We start from the raw sequence: 21,641 nt of genomic DNA on the forward strand, positions 1-21,641 counted from the left end.
GCGTTGAGTGACTCTTGAAAGAGATTGGTCAGTATTGGATGATTTAATGGATTCGCCTTTTTTGTTTTGTTTTGCTCTTTTGTCTTGTTTTAATTGGCTGTGAGAATAATCATTGCTTCTGAAATTCTATCTTCCATCCCAGTGCCTGACGTGGAACATCGGTCACGATATGGCTGCTGATCTTAGAAGTGGCAGCATTAACCTTCTGGTGGGTTAATCAGGACTTTAGTTGCATGATCATGAATTTCAAAATGATATTTCTCCCCTGAGCATTGAATGAGATACCACAGAAAACATCATTCACATTTGTCTTTAGCGCTCCCCTAATATTAGATGGATTACTGCTTATTTACTAAATTGGAAAGCAGTGGATTGAAACCTTATCAAAACTCGATCATGTAATAGTCAGCTTTAATGTTACTAATAACTGCAATTTAATCCCCTGTGCTTCTCGCAATCAGAATGAATGTCTCTGAGAATTAATGTTCTCAGACACCTGAACTGATTGACTGGAAAGAGAGCAATATTCCACATCAACAAATTAGCCAGCACTTCATGCACTTTTCTTCATCTTGTTCTTCAGCAATAATGTTTTTTAATGTGACAATTTACCCCACAACCAGGATCCCTTCATTTGTTTCCACTGAATATTGTCTGTTTATTTCAATGGTGTAGTATAAGGGTCTGGCACAAATTGGGTTAATGTCGGACTGAGTTCAGTCCCACCTACACAGTGATGTGAGAGGACAGACTGCCCACACACAGGGTCAGTCTAGTGTTGGACAGAGCTGTGTGTACCAGCCAGCACGGAGACAACTCCTAGCTCATACCCTTTAATGTATATTTGGAAATATTTTCTAGTAGTTAATAAAAACTTGCAGTTAACCTGTTAAAGACAAATCTACCAAGATGTAACCAATAGCCACAACATGGTCTCAGCTTGTGGAAAAAACCCAAAACTCACTAATAGGCAGAAACAAACCAAAATGTTGGAAAACTGAGAAAAAATATCATCTAAACAGATTGACCAAGCTCCTGAGGCAGAGGAGCAGTCGAAAAAAATCATCAAGAAAATGTCCAAATAAAGGCTTGAAGTTGAAGGCAGAAATTTAAAATTCCTCACTGCAGTAGAAGGGAAATCCAGCTTCAAATCCCAGAGTGTAGAGTCAACAGGGTGAGCTAAAAACTTTGAAATTACAGGCTACAGTAAATGATGAGAAATCTTTATATAGTTCAGAGTCAGGTGTCTAGTTTGAAAAGGCCTGTCAGTAAAACTCAATCCCCGAGTCAGCATGGCCTCTGAGCTTGCTCCAAAACTGGAAAAATAATTAACTAAATAATTCGGGAGGATCATGACTTTGTAAAACCAGTTAGACGCTGGCAAATGCCAGGATCCAATGACTTTAAGCATAAATGGTGAGCAAGACAACTCTGCAGCCAGTCGATTCACTCAACCATTGTTTAATGTTTTTCAAGCTTAGGGTGATTGCTATTGCAGTGACACTAACCAAGCCTGGGAAAAACCATCATCACCAAATGAACAGTGACGCCATCTTGAAATTCTGAAAGGTTTTAAGTCAGAACCAACACGTTAAAAACATTAAGCATGGATTAGAAATCAACTAGATGGCTCAAGCCTCTTGTTCTAAAGCTTTCCTGCAGAGGGAATACCTTGAAAAAAATATTCCATGACCACAGAAAGATCCTGCCAAAACCTGACCAGCAGAAGGATAACAACAATCAAAGAAAAACAGTTACTGCAGAACCCTCCTGAGAAAAACATTGAAGGGGCATCCACCCATTGTAAAGATTGGCCTTGGAGAGTAATTTAAAATCATTAGAATAATTTACACTTATCCAAAGGTCAAACCAGATCTAAAATTGTGCGAAATGGAGAAGAGAATTATTAAATTCCAGGCGTACATCAGGATTAAGTCATAAATCAGAAAATGTCCAGATTTAGACCTCATCACACAAACCTAACCCTGATATCTTTTGATATGGCTTGGTGAACTTGCTGATGAAGTGATGGAGATGGAAGGCATTGATGTATCCCCAACCAGTGTCAATGAATTATCAAAAGCTTTTGATCAACATTTCAATCTTCAAATTGAGGATCAGGCACAGATTGTAAAGAGGCATTGAGATCCCCCGATAAAGCAACATGCCTGGTTTCATTGGTCAGAACATTGAATACAGGAGTTGGGACGTCTTGTTGAAGTGTACAAGACATTAGTAAGGCCACACTTGGAATACTGTATACAGTTCTAGTCACCCTATTATGGAAAGGATATTATTAAACTAGAAAGAGTGCAGAAAAGATTTACTAGGATGCTACCGGGACTTGAGGGTTTGAGTAAAAAAGGAGGGACTTTTTTTTCTGGAGCGTAGGATGCTTAGGGGTGATCTGATAAAGCTCTATAAAATAATGAGGGTCATAGATAAGGTAGATAGTCAATATATTTTCCCAAAGGTAGGGGAGTCTAAAACTAGAGGGCATAGGTTTAAGGTAAGAGGGGAAAGATACAAAAGTGTCCAGAGGGGCAACGTTTTCACACAGAGGGTGGTGAGTGTCTGGAACAAGCTGCTAGAGGTAGTAGTAGGGGCAGGTACAATTTTGTCTTTTAAAAAGCATTTTGACTTTTGATTTGATTCAATTTGATTTATTATTGTCACATGTATTAACATACAGTGAAAAGTATTGTTTCTTGTGCGCTATACAGACAAAACATAGCGTTCATAGAGAAGGAAATGAGAGAGTGCAGAATGTAGTGTTACAGTCATAGCTAGGGGTAGGGAAAGATCAACTTAATGCAAGACAAGTCCATTCAAAAGTCTGACAGCAGCAGGGAAGAAGCTGTTCTTGAGTCGGTTGGTACGTGACCTCAGACTTTTGTATCTTTTTCCCGAAGGAAGAAGGTGGAAGAGAGAATGTCCGGGGTGCGTGGGGCCCTTAATTATGCTGGCTGCTTTGCCAAGGCAGCAGGAAATGTAGACAGTGTCAATGGATGGGAGGCTAGTTTGCGTGATGGATTGGGCTACTTTTGTAGTTCCTTGCAGTCTTACAGTTACATGGGTAAGATGGGTATTGAGGGATATGGGCCAAACGCGGGCAATTGGGACTAGCTCTGTAGTAAAAACTGGGTGGCATGGACAAGTGTGGCTGAAGGGCTTTTTTCCATGCTGAAAAAAAACAAATCAAAAGATGATAGCCAAACAAAACCCACAAGGGCAGCAGAGAGGCAGGGAACTTTCCAAAAGCCTTAGTTTGAACTTCACCAACCAGTGTTGGATCCAGTTAACAAGTATCACTGGATGAGGTGGCATCACTGGGACAATGAAAATATCACTGGGGCAGTTTGTTTTTACTGTGTGAGAGAGTATCACTGGAATACTGTGAATATCACTGGGACAGTGGAGATATCACTGGGTCAATCCACTTCTCGGTGTCAATCTTAAATCACAACTCTTTTACTTTGCAAATCGGGCTGGAATACTGATCCTGTTTAATCAAGTAACATTCTGCTCTTACAATCTGGTAATGCTGAGAGTCAAGGTTCCTTCTAAACTGCATAGCCTGGAGCAACCCAAAAAAACCTGCACAGTCCCCTTTAATTTACTCTTGTGGGCAGCACACAAGACAAGTAAAAGGGTTAGGCACTTAAAGAAACCACCCAGATACTCAACAAGAGTTGGTGGGATATTTGATGGGAGCGTATATGAAGAGCTGCCATGATGCTTCTGTTGTGCAGAGGGATGGATTTGATTTCTTTCATGGCTCCATTTCTTGCTGGTAAGTGTGCACTCCCCTGTACATTGATAATAACAAGAAATCAATTCAAGAATGGAAAGTTACCTCTCAGTTAGACAAAATCTTTTCTTGTGCTGCTAAGCACAGTTTATCAAATATTTAAAACAAATACAAACAGAAAGAATAGATGCAAAATTAGTCAAAATAATTTTGACTGACTAAGATAATAACGTCAAGAATATGTGTCTGTTAAGTAGCTTAAGTGGACAAATTGAAATTATATTTACAGCAAGTTAGTGGTTAAAAACTTCCAGTCTTATCTCATTCAATAAAGGATTAATGTGGATAAGCCTACTAGAGGAGAAGCTGTACTTGATCTGGTGCTGGCTAATGAACCTGGACAGGTGGAGGATCTCTCGGTGGGTGAGCATCTTGGGGATAGCGATCATAATTCTATCTCCTTCACGATAGCATTGGAAAGAGATAGGATCAGGCAGGCTAGGAAAGTGTTTCTCTGGAGTAAAGGGAAATACAGTGTCATCAGGGAGGAAATTAGACGGGTAAATTGGAAGGAGGCATTCTTGGGGAAAAGTACCGAAGGAAAGTGGAGGATTTTCAAGGAATGTTTGTCTGGAGCTCTGCATGACAACGTTCCGATGAGACAGGGGGGTGTTGGTAGGGTACGGGAACCGTGGTGCACGAAGGTTGTGATGAACCTGGTGAATAAGAAAAGAGAGGCGTACAGAAGGTTCAGAGAGCTAGGAGGTGTTAAGGATTTAGAGGAGTATACGGGATGTAGGAAGGAGCTTAAGAAGGAAATTAGGAGAGCGAGAAGGGGTCATGAGAAGGCCTTGGCGGGTAAGATTAAGGAGAATCCCAAGGCTTTCTACAAATATGTCAAGAGTAAAAGGATGAGATGTGAAGGCATAGGACCCTTAAAAGGTGAAGGGGGAAAAGTTTGTGCGGAACCGTTAGAAATGGCGGAGCTGCTTAATGAATACTTTACCTCGGTATTCACGGTGGAAAGGGATCTGGGTGGTTGTACTGCTGGTTTGCGGTGGACAGAAAGGATCGAGCATGTGGACATAAAGAAAGAGGATGTGTTGGAACTATTGAATGGCATCAAGGTTGGTAAGTCGCCGGGACCGGATGGGATGTACCCCAGGTTACTGTGGGAGGCGAGGGAGGAGATTGCGGAGCCTTTGGCGATGATCTTTGCATCGTCGATGGAGACGGGAGAGGTTCCGGAGGATTGGAGGATTGCAGATGTGGTCCCTATATTCAAGAAAGGGAACAGGGACAGCCCGGGAAATTACCGACCGGTGAGTCTAACCTCAGTGGTTGGTAAGTTGATGGAGAGGATCCTGAGAGACAGCATTTATGATCATCTAGAGAAGTTTAGTATGATCAAAAGTAGTCAGCACGGCTTTGTCAAGGGCAGGTCGTGCCTTACGAGCCTGGTTGAGTTCTTTGAAAATGTGACCAAACACATTGACGAAGGAAGAGCGGTGGATGTGGTCTATATGGACTTCAGCAAGGCGTTCGATAAGGTCCCCCATGCAAGACTTCTTGAGAAAGTGAGAGGGCATGGGATCCAAGGGGCTGTTGCCTTGTGGATCCAGAACTGGCTTGCCTGCAGAAGGCAGAGAGTGGCTGTGGAGGGGTCTTTCTCTGCATGGAGGTCAGTGACCAGTGGAGTGCCCCAGGGATCTGTTCTGGGACCCTTGCTGTTTGTCATTTTCATAAATGACCTGGATGAGGAAGTGGAGGGATGGGTTGGTAAGTTTGCTGATGACACCAAGGTAGGTGGTGTTGTGGATAGTTTGGAGGGATGTCAGAAGTTGCAGCGAGACATAGATAGAATGCAAGACTGGGCGGAGAAGTGGCAGATGGACTTCAACCCGGATAAGTGTGTGGTGATCCATTTTGGCAGATCCAATGGGATGAAGCAGCAGTATAATATGAAGGGTACCATTCTTAGCAGTGTAGAGGATCAGAAGGACCTTGGGGTCCGGGTCCATAGGACTCTTAAATCGGCCTCGCAGGTGGAGGATGCGGTCAAGAAGGCGTACGGCGTACTGGCCTTCATTAATCGAGGGATTGAGTTTAGGAGTTGGGAGATAATGCTGCAGCTTTATAGGACCCTGGTTAGACCCCACTTGGAGTACTGCGCGCAGTTCTGGTCACCTCATTACAGGAAAGATGTTGAAGCCATTGAAAGGGTGCAGAGGAGATTTACAAGGATGTTGCCTGGATTGGGGGGCATGCCTTATGAGGATAGGTTGAGGGAGCTTGGTCTCTTCTCCCTGGAGAGACGAAGGATGAGAGGTGACCTGATAGAGGTTTACAAGATGTTGAGAGGTCTGGATAGGGTAGACTCTCAGAGGCTATTTCCAAGGGCTGAAATGGTTGCTACGAGAGGACACAGGTTTAAGGTGCTGGGGGGTAGGTACAGAGGAGATGTCAGGGGTAAGTTTTTCACTCAGAGGGTGGTGGGTGAGTGGAATCGGCTGACGTCGGTGGTGGTGGAGGCAAACTCGTTGGGGTCTTTTAAGAGACTTCTGGATGAGTACATGGGATTTAATGGGATTGAGGGCTATAGATAGGCCTAGAGGTGGGGATGTGATCGGCGCAACTTGTGGGCCGAAGGGCCTGTTTGTGCTGTGGCTTTCTATGTTCTATGTTCTATGTAATGTCCAGAAGTTTGGAAATGTATAACAACAGGAAGATAAAAACAGTAAAATAAACAATAATATGAAAACCGTAGACGACAAGAATAACTGGTATTTAGATCTCACTCGACAGGAGTAGAACACTCCAAAACACTTCATAGGAGCATTGTTATCCAATCAAATTTGACAATGAGCCAAATAAAGAGAGGGAATTCCAGAATGTACTATTTCAGGCAGTGGAAGGTACGGCCACCGATGATGGAGGGATTGAAACTGGGGATATAGGGACTGGAATTGGAGGAGCACTGATTTCTCAGAGGGTTATGGTGCTGGAGTCAGTTACAGAGATTGGGTGGGGTAAGGCTATGGAGGGATTTGGAAACAAGGATAAAAAGTTTTAAACTGAGGCATTACTGGACTGGGAGCCATTGTAGATCAATGTACTCAGATGCTTAGCATAAAACAAAGAAATTAAACTGCTGAGTTAAACTGAAAGAGTGGTACATGCTGTAAAAAGCTAATTGTCCTTTAGTGAGAAAACACGACCATAAAAATTTTATATTCACACAGAAATTAATTAATGCGACTGCATGTACAAAACTACTAAGCATAACAAGCAATAGTCCTTTATTTCAGTGCATCTATTCCTCTGACACATGATTATTTGGAGTATTGCATGCAGTTCTGGTCGCCAGACTACTAGAAGGACGTGGAAGCTTTGGAGAGAGTGCAAAAAGGTTCACCAACATGTTGCCTGGGTCTCGAGGGTGAGGTTGGATAAACTAGGATTGTTTTCACAGGAAAGACGGAGGCTGAGGGGAGACCTGATAGAGGTCTACAAAATTGTGAGAGGCACAGACAGGGTGGATAGTCAGAGGCTTTTTCCCAGGGTTGATGTGTCAATTACAAAAGGAGCACAGGTTCAAGCTGAGAGGGGGAAAGTTTAAGAGAGATGTGCTGGGGAAGCTTTTTATGCAGAGAGTGGTGGGTGCCTGGAACGCGCTGCCAGAGGAGGTGGTGGAAGCAGGCACATTAGCAACATTTAAGAGGCATCTGGATGTGTTAATGAATAGGAAGGGAATACAGGGATATGGACTGAGTAAGGGCTGAAGGTTTTTTTTAGTTTAGTTAGGGCATCATGATTGGCACTTGACCAGGGCTAGTTGCATATCTGCCAGAATTCATTCCATAGGCAGAACACAGAGAGGCCTGTTCTGCTGAAACATCTCTAGTCCATTGTGACAAGGTCTTGTTTTAACACTTTGCTAAAAGTATTGAGAAATGACTGACCAGGGTAAACTTTCCATTGATCTGGGGATGTGAGGACGATGGGAATAGAAATCAGAGATCAGATGTCAACGCCTTTAGACCATGAATCATTCAACTCCCTCTTTCTGTTAGTTTGCAGCCTGTCTATTTTTGAGTGCAGTTGCTTTTTCCAAGAAATGAGTCAGAATCTCATTAAGATGCTGAAAAATATTTGAATATATTCAAACCTGGTGAATGTGTGATTTTGTTATTGGGAAACGTTTGTCTGATAAACCCATTAAGTGGAATTTAATATCCTCCCCCATGGTGGGATTAGGGGTGAGAGCCTCCACCCTGGTTAGATCCAGGGCAGAGAGACCCATTGATGAACTATCCTCCACACCGCCAATTGAGTTCTTTGAGTGGGAAATGAATGCTCGAACAGACAGGATAGAGACCAGCTCCAATCTAAAGAACAGAAAGACCCAGAAACCAGGGAAAGAAAAGAGGAAAGTCTCCAAAGACTGAAGGGAGAAATATAAGATAGATTTTGTAATTATTTTCCTTACAAATCTGTATATATCTGTAAGGATATAGCTGGTTGAAGGAGTAATCTTTTCTTGTTTAATCAATGCATTATTCTGAAAGCATTGGAGAACTCGTCAAATATCAGTACATTATTTAGTTGCAAGATCTCCCACTTCAGACCAGCTTCATTCACCTATCTGAATGTCCCTTTTTGCAAGTGGTTATTTTTTGAGGGAAATGTTGATGAACTTGGGCTCAGAGGAATTAATTCATCACAAAATACACTATTTGCTATCAATCTCATTCCCACTCTAGCCCTTAATGTCAGGGAAAGCTGACAGTAGTAGTAACATATAAATGGCTAAGAGTAATGGTTATCGGAGTCTTGGAATTAAGAACAGTTAAGATTGAGATAGGAACAGGAGTGGACCATTCAGCCCATCAAACCTACTGCACCATTCAGTACAATTTTGGCTGATCTTTTGTTTCTACACGAATTTCCCACCTGCTCCCCATGTTATTTGATTCCCGAGAAACCAAAAATCCGTCTTTCCTCCCAAGATATCATGCCAGGGGATTAGTCACTGGTATTAAATTTTACTTTCTCAGCCTGTTATCACCAAGTGTTTGCATCACTGACCAAATATTGCGGAACTCTGCGAGAATGTCATTCAGCAGAAACTATCGATGGATGAATTAACAACCCAAACAAAGTTTATGGCAAAAAAGATACAACTTCAGTATGAAAAGAATTGGGATCAATATCCTGAAAAATCAAAGGTTAAAGTTCAATCTGATTAATAATGGTGAAAATGTTCATGTAAAAAATAACAATATTCCAAGATTCCAGGCATAAACTCATCATCCATTCTCCCTGTATTTTTGTAATATTTCTGTATAATTTCACTGGTATTTTTGGAGTATTTCTGTGAAAAAATATCATTTTCATTAGACGTGTTGAAGCTTTGACTAATGCATCTCTGCATATAAAGTGAGCACGATTCACTCAAAATGTCAGAATTAATAATGTCTTTGTGCAGAATTTCATATCTCTGCCTCCACAAACAGTGAACAGAACAGCACAACATCAAAACAGCTGCACTGGTGGCAGCAGAAATGTATACACAGGATCAGCAAAACAACAGGAGAAAAATGTTCAACTTCTTTCACACAATAAAGGAATTTGGAATTCCTTACCTTGAATGCAGCATCAATGGAGATGGCATCAGCAGGATCCCGACTGAGGGAAGAGAATAGAAATGTAAGAATATAAATAAAGATGGTAACAGTAAGCAGCCAACACAATACTGAAACCAGAATTATAAAGAATTGTTCATTAAACTTAAGTGAATAATAAAAACATTATGAAGGAAGATGCTGTACCCATGAGACTTGTAAAGACAACAATGTCCCAACGTGGAGCCATTCTGGAGTCTAATTTTGAGTTTGAGCATCATTAAGCTTCGTATACATAGCACAAGAACATTGAATCAAAAATACAAACAGAATTATATCATCAACAAAACTAAATTGGGGAATTAGATTGTATATATATCATACTGACTGCTGCAGATTGGTCCGTATTATGCATCTGCTTGTTACCCACCTGCCTGTAAAATGGCCACATGCTACACACATGTCCACTACACACCGATCTGTTACATAACCATCTGCTATGCACCTGTCCATACACACCTGTATGTTACATTTCTGTCTGTTACATACTCATCTATTATATACCCATCCATTACATTCACATCCATTACACATCTATCTATTATGCATCCATCCACTATATGCCTACCTGTTACATACCTATCTAATACGCATCCAGTCATTACATATGCACCCATTGTACACCCATCCATTACAGACCCACCTGTTACACATCCATCCATTACATGTCCACATGTTACACACCCCTCCATTACACACTCCTCCATTACACACCCCTCCATTACACACCTATCTGTTGTACATGCGTCCATGCTGCAGATTTGCTGAATCTGAGTTTCATGAACCTTCCCACTGCTTTTTACTCTACCAATGCAACTGTCAGCAAAATACCTTTCACATTTTCAACTGTTAATCTAGAACTGGCAATAAATGTCAAACCTATACTGCAATGCCATGGCCATTGATTCTTTTATTGTAACAAGGACAGAATCATGGAATTCAGTCCCTTAAATACTGTCTGAAATGTGGCGGTGATGGAGTCACTGTAACTCTGGAGCCTCCTCAGAACAGCTGGAAATCTGTTCTATAATAACAGAAAAATGCTTTGCATGCTGAAGAGTTGTGAGGAAGAGTCATACGGACTCGAAAAGTTAACTCTGTTTCTCTCTCCACGGATGCTGCCAGACCTGCTGAGTCTTTCCAGCATTTCCTGGTTTTGTGGGAAATCGGTTCTCCTTTTCTTATCTGCTGAAATGGTGTAAATGCAGCTGAGGTATTGAGGTATTGAAAGCAAGAACAATATGAACATTTCATAGAAAGGGAACAACAGAGGGTAAAATCACCAAAGCCATACTGCCAGGTGAAATAGCGTTGAGATTGTTTATTACAGCTAGTGGACACATCTCCCCTCTTTTGAACAAATCTCATCCAGGGCACAGCTGTAAGACCAGCAGATAAAAAGACAATCCCAAATCTTGCTCCATTAGTTGGTAATAAGAAAAAAGTTTGAATTTAGTGAAGAAAATGACCACATAAGAACAGAAGTAAGGCCATTCAGTCCATCTACCCTCTTATGCCATTCCATTAGATCATAGAACCACAGAATAAAATCCGAAAGGGCAGAAGGAGGCCATTCAGCCTATTGAGTCTGTACCGAAGGAGCATCCCATCCAAGCTCTTCCCTCTTCCCTATCCCTGTAACCCTGCACATTCACAATAACCAATCCACCTAACCTACACATCTTTGGATACTAATGGCAATTTAGCATGGCCAATCCATACACATCTTTGGAATGTGGGAGGAAACCGGAGCACCTGGAGGAAACGCACGCAGACACGAGCAGAATGTACAAACTCAGTTCATTTCAGAGGTGGTAAATCTGAGAATGTAGCTATGTCTCAGTCCTTTTTGTCTCCAGGCATCTTTGCTGCCTATCTGCAAGTGATTACCAATTATAAATCATGGTCATTATCATACTTGAAGACAAATCCCAGGAAATAGAAGCAAATCCAATGGAAACTAGAAGCAGGAGGAGGCCATTCGGCCCTTCGAGCCTGCTCCACCATTCATTTTGATCGTGGCTGATCATCAAATTCAATATCCTGATCCTGTCTTCCTCCATATCTCTTGCTCCCATTAGCCCCAAGAGTGAAATCTAATTTCTTCTTGAAATCAGACAACATTTTGGCCTCAACTACATTTTGGCCTCAACTACATTCTGTGGTAATGAAATCCACACATTCACCACCCTCTGGGTGAAGAAATTTCTCCTCACCTCAGTTCTAAAAGTTTACCCCTTATCCTCAAACTATGACCTCTGGTTCTGGACTCCCCCACCATTGGGAACATTCTTTCTGAATCTACCCTGTCTAACCCGGTTAGAATTTGAAGCATGGTTTTCAAATGGTCAACTTTCCTCCATGGCCAGATGTGGAACCTGGCCAGCTGTGGAGCCTGGCACAGATGGAAGAAGAAAATACAGGGACAGAATGTTCCTTTCCTGACTTTAAATGCAATAACTCTGTCACATCAGTGGAATTAAGGCATGTATAAATAGAATACACAACACACACGGCTCCCAGTCCAGTTTTCAGGTTAGCACGGACATGGTCAGGAAGTCAGTGTGTCCACAAGGAATTAACTTTTGGAACATAGTCTGAAAGGGTTTGGCTGGTGGAGGCAGATAGCATCTCCTCATGTGGATGTGAGTTTATAGAACAGAGCAGCTGGTATGTGGGAGTTGAAGCTGATTCCACTTACCAAGCTGCAGTTAATTCAATCAGTATTGCCTTCAACAAACAATGTGCCCACTGCAGTTTATACACAAATAATTTTAAAATCTATTGACAAGGAAATCTGATGTCAATAACATACTGAGGATTTCTGAGGATTTTTTGTGGATCATTTAGCATTCATGTCAAACGCACATTAATTTTCAGAGTCAATCAGCAGCATGGGATGGAATATTTTCAAATCGCTGTGCTCAGTGTTGTGTGACTGCAGATTGATATCTGTAATCCTTCATTGCTGTGGAACATGTTAATAACCAAAATACTTTCACAAACCTCAGTAAACTGGCAAATGCACGAGCACTGAATAGTCCAGTCATTGAGAAATAATGGAATAAATTGGACAGTAGAAATGTTATCAACATCACCCTGGACGGAGTGTGCCAGTCCCCATTGGGAGATGTGGTTGCAGTAGTGTGGACATTCTAAACTAGTGCTTTAAGGTTAATAACGCAGTTCCAAAGGACTCTCCTCTTCTTCTTCCATTCCTGCTAATTAATGTGAGAGAGAGAGAGACAAGAGCTATCAGTTAGTGGCTGTAACAATTCAATATAGTACTGGATTGAGAGAGTTATATTGGAATTGAAAGATAGGACGGAATAGCCAAGTATGCAATACAACATGCCGAATGTCTCTATCCCCTACCCTCTGTCAACTACACTCATGGCAGCCACTTCCATTGATATGGGAACCTGTCTTGAAAGTGCCTGTTTTCCTATGACGCACTGTGGGATGAAAGGGATATTGATAGAGAAAAAAGAGTTGAAGGGTTGGTTTCTGGCATTTTCTCCATCATAAGACCATAAGACATAGGAGCAGAATTAGGCCACTCGGTCCATCGAGTCTGCTCCGCTATTCAATCATAGCTGATATTTTTCTCATCCCCATTCCCCTGCCTTTTCCCCATAACCCCTGATCCCCTTATTAATCAAGAATGTATCTATCTCTGTCTTAAAGACACTCAATGACCTGGCCTCCACAGCCTTCTGCGGCAAAGAGTTCCACAGATTCACCATTCTCTGGCTGAAGAAATTCCTCCTCATCTCTGTTTTAAAGGATTGTCCCTTTAGCCTGAGGTTGTGCCCTCTGATTCTAGTTTTTCCTACTAGTGGAAACATCCTCTCCACATCCACTCTATCCAGGCCTCACAGTATCTTGTAAGTTTCAGTAAGATTCCCCCTCATCCTTCTAAACTCCAACGAGTACAGACCCAGAGTCCTCAACCATTCCTCAAATGACAAGCTCTTCATTCCAGGGATCATTCCCTGATAAAACACATTCCACCTGACTTATTCTTTAATTAACAAGATCTTGTCAACTTTTGTGGGCAGGTAATCTCTGATATTGTATTTCAAAAGAGGACAATTATTTTTGTTAGTGCCACAGTAATTTGCCCTGTGTGTGATAGGGTGTGGAAGTAGGAGTTTAGTTTTCACTCTACACTTCAATCTCAATCACTCCTGTGGGATGGGTTCTGTAAAACCTCCCCTGGTGTGACAGTTTAATTGTCCACATTCTCTACCTTCATCTCTCTTACAACACTGTTGAAATATTACTAACGAGACTGGAAGTGTTTTGTACTCAGAGTATAAACCTGAATATTTCAATGATTGTCCAGAAATGAATCTACCTATAAAGCAGACAAAACATTTACTCTGGCAGATTTAAAACTGGAAATTGTATTTTTTAGCCTGCTTAACGCACTCTGATATCCTTACTGAAGTGTTCTTTTCCCTGGGTGTCAGTAATCCATTTTCAGAGATAAATCCTGTTCTGATCAAGACTCTGTCTAAATCATTGGAACACTTGTTGCTATTTTATGTTCAAGTTCTGTATGACCAAATGACTGTCTGAATTAAAATAATAATTATCAACTTTTAATTTAAGCCATTACATGTTTGGCAGGTGAATTGGCACTCTAGCTAAACCTCAGCCAGCTTCTCATTGCTAGTTCCCATGACAATTCTCTTCCAAGAGGTGAAACTTGAAAAGAGAGCAGCAGCTAAATCAGTCGACAATTTTACTGGCACTCCAAATGTTTCACCCTCTTAAAAAAATAATATTTTAACAGTGACATTATGCTGTAATTGTTGCAGCAATTCAACCCTTCAACAGATCAACTGCTTAATAATGCTCATTAAAGCTTCTCACCATCTATTGTGGCTTGCTGCAATCAATGTTCCAATGGTGCTTATTGCTCCTCATTGCTGTGCAACAGGGAAACACACTGGGGACGTCACACACATATCCAGCAATGCCACAGGATAGAGATTGCAGAGTAGGAACAGGCTGCACTAGCTGTTGAGTTGTTGAAGAATGAAGAAGATTCAGCACTTTCCAGCTCCTCCTATCATTGTCTGATTTTGTGGAGGGGATGTTGAAGACAGGAGCTCGATCCATCATTTCCATTTGTCAAAGGCCTAACACCTTTTCAAAGGTGACCATCAAAGATGTGAATACAATCACAGTGAAAAATAAATCTACATCTTAGCAAATGATGCAAATTGTTTGTCTTGCTTGTCTTCTAAGAACAAACAGTTGACCCAATTCACTCTTATCAATTACTCCTCTCTCATTTTAGCTTCACTTGGTGAGTAACGTTTTAATGAAGATTTTTAAGTAATTATTGTAATTCTGTCCTCGCGATGCTGGATTAGACTTTAACTTTGCAAAAGGCAGATTTGTTTATCTTCAGCAACCATTTAGAAGGTATTCAATCATTCTGAAGAATAGAACATGTAATGAGCATGAATAGTTGTGTCTGTATATTTTATTAGAAAGAATTTTGCTCAATTAGAAAATGTTGGAGCATTAATTTGTCATCGATATGAACCATGACACTCTAGAATTGAAGGAAATCCAGCATGGTGGTGTTTCGTGATGAGCACACTGTGCTGTAGACAAAGAATGTGGATCAGATCCTACAACTGCCTGTATGACAAGGTCTCTATCGAGGATGGGCTGTCAGTGGATGGGATCAGCAGTTCCCACTGCAGAGAGAGGAAAGTAAGTCACTTCAAGACTTGTCAGGTAATCCAGACGTATATGCACTTCTATTACATTATATGTCTGCTGTCTTCAGTACAGGCAAAGGAGGGAGATGGTGGTGTGGTGAACCATAGATGGTTACCACTATGGGTACTGAACCATAGATGGTTATCACTATGGGTACTTGTACATATGTTACTCTTGTTATTGTTGGGGTTAGGGTTGGGGTGTTCCACCTGTTGGCATTGTTCTGTGGTACACTCCGGTTGGCTCCGCCTTCCTATAGGAGTATAAAGGTCACTGCACTTCCTAGTGACCCTTTAGTCTGGGATTGTATTGTTGTGGAGATGCCGGCGTTGGACTGGGGTAAGCACAGTAAGAAGTCTCACAACACCAGGTTAAAGTCCAACAGGTTTATTTGGTAGCAAATACCATAAGCTTTCGGAGCAGAGCTCCTTCGTCAGATGGAGTGGATATCTGTTCTCAAACAGGGCACAGACACAGAAATCAGAATACTGATTAGAATGCAAATCTCTACAGCCAGCCAGGTCTTAAATGTACAGACAATGTGGGTGGAGGGAGCATTCAACACAGGTTAAAGAGATGTGCATTGTCTCCAGACAGAACAGCTTGTGAAATTCTGCAAGTCCAGGAGGCAAGCTGTGGGGGTTACTGATAATGTGACATAAATCCAACATCCCGGTTTAGGCCATCCTCATGTGTGCGGAACTTGGCTATCAGTTTCTGCTCAGCGACTCTGCGCTGTCATGTGTCATGAAGGCCGCCTTGGAGAACGCTTACCTGAAGATCCAAGGCTGAATGCCCGTGACTGCTGAAGTGCTCCCCCACAGGAAGAGAACAGTCTTGCCTGGTGATTGTCGAGCGGTGTTCATTCATCCGTTGTCGTAGCGTCTGCATGGTTTCCCCAATGTACCATGCCTCGGGACATCCTTTCTTGCAGCGTATCAGGTAGACAACATTGGCCGAGTTGCAAGAGTAGGTACCGTGTACCTGGTAGATGGTGTTCTCACGTGAGATGATGGCATCCGTGTCGATGATCCGGCACGTCTTGCAGAGGTTGCTGTGGCAGGGTTGTGTGGTGTCGTGGTCACTGTTCTCCTGAAGGCTGGGTAGTTTGCTGCGGACAATGGTCTGTTTGAGGTTGCGTGGTTGTTTGAAGGCAAGAAGTGGGGGTGTGGGGATGGCCTTGGCGAGATGTTCGTCTTCATCAATGACATGTTGAAGGCTCCGGAGGAGATGCCGTAGCTTCTCCGCTCCGGGGAAGTACTGGACGACGAAGGGTACTCTGTCCACCGTGTCCTGTGTTTGTCTTCTGAGGAGGTCGGTGCGGTTGCACGCAACCTCAAACAGACCATTGTTCGCAGCAAACTACCCAGCCTTCAGGAGAACAGTGACCACGACACCACACAACCCTGCCACAGCAACCTCTGCAAGACGTGCCGGATCATCGACACGGATGCCATCATCTCACTGACCAATTCTGCCACAAGGCCGCTTGTCTTCTGTTGTTAAATGCACCATCTTCAGAAATTTGGTGACAAGCTCTAAAGCCACATTGAAATTAAGCCAGGAAGACCCTGTCACAGGATCCTACAATGCAGAAGAGGCCCTTCAGCCTATTGAGTCTGCACCAACTCAATGAAAGGCTCTGACCTGCCCACCTAATCCCACTTGCCAGCACTTGGTCCATAGCCTTAAATGTTATGACATGCCAAGTACTTATAAAGATACTTGTTAAAGGATGTGAGGCATCTCACATCCAGCACCCTCCCAGGCAGCGCATTCCGGACCGTCACCACTCTCAGGGTAAAAAGGTTTTTCCACAAATCCAAAACTTCTCCTCACAGCACTGGGAGCTGAATAAAGACTGTAATCTGTTAATGGTTTATTGTCAATGCAGCAACAAATGTGTTATGGGAATGACTTGAATAACAAAGTGTAAAATATATGTGAATGGCTTTGCAACTTCTTGCTGTAAGAAAACAATTACAGCTGATAATTTGCAATGCAGTTTGTTTTGAAGCCTCTAACCTCCCTTGGGGACTTTAAATTGACTCAAATTAATACCTTAATGATCCAATATGTTATGTTGCTAACATACAGCAGTTATAGAAAGGAAGATAAATAGGGCATGGTGCCCAAGCTGACATTTGCTGGGCTGAATGAATTAATGATCCAGCAATTTACATGAGGCCGAACAGAAGTTGCAGTTCTACAGGTGTTGTTGTTGGAGCTAACAGGTCAGAGGAAAGCAGATTGCTTCATGCCCAGTGGCCCGAATCGGACGAGTAGATCAAAAGCAAGTACGCAGCTGGTCAGCTAAAGCAACATTGCTGCAGACTGCAGTATTATGCCATTGAACCAAAGAGTTGTGCTTAGCGATAACACTGGCATCCATGTGGCAATGTTTAAAATTGCCCAGGTAAGTCTTCCACACAGAAAGCAGGAGAAATCCAACTCAACTAATTACCGTCCCATCAGTCTACTCTCGATCATCTGCAAAGTAATAGAAGGGGTCACCAAAAGTGCTATCAAGCAGCATTTACTTAGCAATAACCTGCTCACTGTGGCTCAACTTGGATTCTGTCCAGGTCACTCAGCTCTTGATCTCATTACAGCCTTGGTTCAAATAGGGACAAAAGAAAAGAACTCCAGAGATGAGGTGAGAGTGACTGCCCTTAACATCAAGGCAACATTTGACCGAGTGTGGCATCAAGGAGCCCGAGCAAAACTGGAGTCAATGGAAATGAGGGGGGAAACTCTCTGCTGTTTAGAGTCATACCCGGCACAAAGGAGGATGGTTGTGGTGGTTGGAGGTCAATCATCTTGTTTCCAGGACCTCACTGTAGGAGTTCCTCAGGGTAGTGTTTTAGGCCCAGCTATCTTCAACTGCTTCATCAGCGACCTTTCCCTCCATCATAAGGTCAGAGTGGGGATGTTCACTGGTGATTACACCATTCACAACTCCTCAGATACTGAAGCAATCCATGTGAGCTGAACATTGGAAAGGCAGCGCCTCCTACAGTGCAACATTCTTGTTTACTGCACTGGAGATTCAGCCCAGACCTTGTTCTCAAGTGTCTGGAATATTGACCTGAGCCATGCCCTTCTGCCTCAGAGGTGAGTGCTACACCCTGAGCCACATATCATACTGAATTTCCAATTATACTCACGCATCACCATTTCCCCTCAAACCCCACCATCACCTGTATTGCTCAGGAGAAAACATTGTGAGCAAGCCATGCAGGAAGCATCATTAACGGTTACTACATAGAAAAATATTTCAATGGGGACATGAGTAATGAAAATCAGGTGACCTCAATCTGAAATAACCATCTTGGACAGAGGAACAAGAATGGATATGGATGAGGCTCCTACAGGCAAGTCTGTGCAGATATTGGTTCAATGATTTGAGGGCCATAAGTTCCCAAATTGTGTTAAACTCAATGACCTGAGTGTCACAAGCTAAATCTCAAAGGCTGAAGTGAATTGTAAAAGTTAGAATTGCGATGATAAGTGGGCAATAAATTCATTACGAGGAAGAGGCAAAGCTTTTGCTATCTGTCACTTTGCAAAATAAGAGAGAGAATTTGAACTCAATCGAATGTCCCGAGTGTAAGTGTGCAGTCAACTGCTTAATTACAGCTTGTATCAGGCTAGGTCCAATAGACTCCTGTTAACTGCCTATTAATATTCTGCCTAATTGAGTTTGCATGGAATTTTTACTAATAGAGTAATATGTGGAACCGTTGCTGGATCAGTTAATTGGAAAGAAAAATTAGCAACAAGGAAACTTCCGGAACAAACTATGCAGTGAACTTAACTTTCTATTCTAACACCACAAGCTATGGTCCCAGGAAGGAGGATATGCCCCAGTGAAATGAAAAATGTAAGTGTGTTCAGAGAGTATTCATAGAGTTTTACAGCACAGAAAGAGGTCCTTCGGCCCATCATGTCTGTGCTGGCCATCCAACATCAACATTTCGAATCTCATTTTCCAGCACTTGGTCCATAGCCTTGTATGCTATAGCTTTTCAAGTGTTTATCTAAATGCTTCTTAAATATTGTGAGGATACCAGCTTCTACCACCCTTTCAGGCAGTGAGTTTCAGATGTACACCACCCTTTGGGTGAAAAAGCTTTTCCTGAAATCCTCTCTAAGTCTCCTGCCCATTATCTAACCCCCCCCCTCCCCCGGCCAACCCCTGGTTTCTCACCCATCTACAAAGGAGAAAAGTTTATTCCTGTCTACCCTATCCATGTCCTTCATGGACACCTCAATCAGTTCCGTCCTCAGCCTTTTCTGCTCTAAGGAAACTACCCCCAGCCTAACCAGCCTCTCTTCATAGCTGAAACGCCCAGCCCAGGCCACTTCTCGGTCAATCTCCTCTACATCCTTTCTAGTGCAATCACATCCTTCTTATCGTGCTTTCCGATAGTATTCCCTGAAATTTAGAAGGTTAAGGAGTGACAATGTTGAGATGTTTAAGATATTAAAGGACACAGATGAAGACTGATCGATTTTTGTTGATCAAAGTTACAAAGGGATGTTGGGCAATGGCAGGTTTGTGAAGTTAAAGTCATCGAGGTTTACAGCACGGAAACAGGCCCTTCAGCCCAACTTGTCCATGCCACCCCTTTTTTTAAACTACGAAGTTACTCCAAATTGCCTGCGTTTGGCCCATATCCCTCTATACCCATCTTACCCATGTAACTGTCTAAATGCTTTTTAAAAGACAAAATTGTACCCGCCTCTACTACTACCTCTGGCAGCTTATTCCAGACGCTCACCACCCTCTGTGTGAAAAACATTTCCCCCCTGGACACTTTTGAATCTCTCCCCTCTCACCTTAAACCTATGCCCTCTAGTTTTAGACTCCCCTACCTTTGGGAAAAGATATTGACTATCTAGCTGATCTGTGCCCCTCATTATTTTATAGACCTGTTTTGTCACGGATGTGACAAAATGTAATATATGAAGTTATGTCACTGATCAGCCATGATTTCATTGGAGAGTGGGCGAGGACAAAGCAGCTTCTCTTCTTCGACAGCTTAGCCATAATGAAAGTTAGTACCTTCTCTTTGTCGGCTGTGAGGGGCTGGTAGGGTGTGAGATGCCTGTAAAATGTTATCATATTTCACAATGCATAAGTCATGACGATGCATATGATGACCCCATTTTCCAGCCTTAGTCACAAATTTCTTCATGAACTCAGTGTATAAGTAAACAACCCCTCTTCAAATACAAACGGTAAGCCTCAAAGTTTCTCCCCACAAATGTATATTTTACTTAAAGAACAAAAAACCAAAGAAAATTACAGCACAGGAACAGGCCCTTCGGCCTCCAAGCCTGCACCGACCATGCTACCTGACTGAACTAAAACCCTCTACCCTTCCGGGGACCATATCCCTCTATTCCCATCCTACTCATGTATTTGTCAAGACGACTCTCACCAACTTTTACAGATGCACAACAGAAAGCATCCTTTCTTGTTGTAACACAGCTTGGTATGGCTCCTGCTCTGCCCAAGACTTCAAGGAACTACAAAAGTTCGTGAATGTAGCCCAATCCATCACGCAAACCAGCCTCCCATCTATGATGGTAGGATTTTGCTCAGATTGACAGTTTGGCAAAGAGGCAGGACTTCCACACACTGCACACACTGACAGTTTCCAGTGCATTTAGCTCTGTTTGCTGGACAGCTGGTTAGTGATGCAGAATGACACCAACAGAACGGGTTCAATTCCTGTGCCAGCTGAAACCCCGTCTTCTCAGCCTTGCCCCTCACCTAAGAACAAGAACAAAGAACAGTACAGCACAGGAAACAGGCCCTTCGGCCCTCCAAGCCTGTGCCGCTCATTGGTCCAACTAGACCATTTGTTTGTATCCCTCCATTCCCAGACTGCTCATGTGACTATCCAGGTAAGTCTTAAACGATGTCAGCGTGCCTGCCTCCACCACCCTACTTGGCAGCGCATTCCAGGCCCCCACCACCCTCTGTGTAAAAAACGTCCCTCTGATATCTGAGTTAAACCTCGCCTCTCTGACCTTGAGCCCATGACCCCTCATGATCGTCACCTCCGACCTGGGAAAAAGCTTCCCACTGTTCACCCTATCTATACCCTTCATAATTTTGTACACCTCTATTAGGTCTCCCCTCATTCTCCGTCTTTCCAGGGAGAACAAGCCCAGTTTACCCAATCTCTCCTCATTGCTAAGACCCTCCATACCAGGCAACATCCTGGTAAACCTTCTCTGCACTCTCTCTAAAGCCTCCACGTCCTTCTGGTAGTGCGGCGACCAGAACTGGACGCAGTACTCCAAATGTGGCCTAACCAGCGTCCTATACAGCTGCAACATCAGACTCCAGCTTTTATACTCTACACCCCAACCTATAAAGACAAGCATACCATATGCCTTCTTCACCACCTTCTCCACCTGTGCTGCCACCTTCAAGGATTTGTGGA

The sequence above is a fragment of the Mustelus asterias genome, chromosome 2 (assembly GCF_964213995.1).
Source record: "Mustelus asterias chromosome 2, sMusAst1.hap1.1, whole genome shotgun sequence".
NCBI classification, from domain to species: Eukaryota; Metazoa; Chordata; class Chondrichthyes; order Carcharhiniformes; family Triakidae; genus Mustelus; species Mustelus asterias.